The sequence below is a fragment of the Pocillopora damicornis genome, chromosome 9 (assembly GCF_964200805.1).
Source record: "Pocillopora damicornis chromosome 9, jaPocDami1.2, whole genome shotgun sequence".
NCBI lineage: Eukaryota > Metazoa > Cnidaria > Anthozoa > Scleractinia > Pocilloporidae > Pocillopora > Pocillopora damicornis.
In genome coordinates this window covers 2,879,481-2,880,852 of record NC_142678.1, presented here as the reverse complement: position 1 = coordinate 2,880,852, position 1,372 = coordinate 2,879,481, and positions in this window count along the sequence as shown.

The following is a 1,372-nucleotide window of genomic DNA, read 5'->3' as shown; positions in this document are numbered from 1 at the left end:
CACCGACGTAGCACCTCAGTTTGTATAGAAACTTAGGACCTTTCCGTAATCACCAACATTTTACAAGTGCGGATGATTTGTCGCCACTTGTAAAATTTTTGAAAAATCTTCAAACGCACCGCCGACAAATTTTCCCTTGGTAAAAAAACTGGACAAAATCGACTAAATAAACAAAACCGTGATAAAACTGTCAATCATTTGTCGCAAAAGCTACGACCAGCTTGTAATCGAACTGAAATTAGTTTACTAGAAAGGAAAAAAATTGTCTTTTGTTGCAAAAATCGAGGATTCTTAAATTTAATAATAAGAGACTTTCCGGAAGAGAGTTCCATAAAAATGGGGCAGCTACCGGAAAAGCTCTGTCCCCAGTGGTCTTGGCAGATCTAATAAATTATTAAAATTTGATCTAAATTATAATTACAATCGCCTTTGAATGATATAATATCACTAAGATATGCTGGCGCTAGGCCATGGAGAGCTTTAAAAGTCAACAAATTTACCTTGAAAATGATCCTAAATTTAACTGGCAGCCAATGGAGATTAATTATCACAGGTGTAATGTGCGAATAACGTGGTGTATTGGTCAGTAACCTGGTGGCAGCGTTTTGAACGCGTTGTAACCTATTAACGTGTATAGCAGACAAACCATATAATATTGCATTACAGTAGTCGATTCTGCTTATAACAAATGCTTGCACTAATGACTTTGCAGCTTCAAAAGGCAGATATTTTCTTAAACGCTTTATGTTATATAGCGAAAAGAAAGCTGATTGACACGTTTTGTTTATATGGCTGCGAACCTGGAAATTAGAATAGAACCAGACACCTAAATTCCTAGCTTCACTGACTGATTTTACTTGCGTGTCACCAACTATAAGGCTGTCAGTTCTAACTTTGCTAAGTTGCTGGCGAGTTCCAATGAGCATGAATTCAGAATTATCTTCATTCAGCTTTAATTTATCAACAATCAGCCACGCCCTTACGGCCCTGATACATCTCTCCATAGCACCTCTTGCTTACGTCTCACCCATTGAACTGTCTGGCTTGAACGACAAATAAAGCTGAGTGTCGTCAGCGTACGCATACGCATTGGGCAAATGGTTCTTGATAACCTGGAACGGCTTGCTGGCATAGGCAGAGAACAGAAGTGGTCCGAGACATGACCCTTGAGGAACTCCAAATGACAAATCAAATCTATTAGACAGTACACCATTAATCGTGACACGTTGAGACCGAGTTGACAGGTAGGAGGCGATCCATTTGAGCGCATCTCCAGTAACACCAAACAATGTCTCGAGACGGCGTAAGAGGATGGTGTGGTCGACCGTACCAAACGCAGCGCTAAGGTCAAGTAATACAAGCAAAGACACAT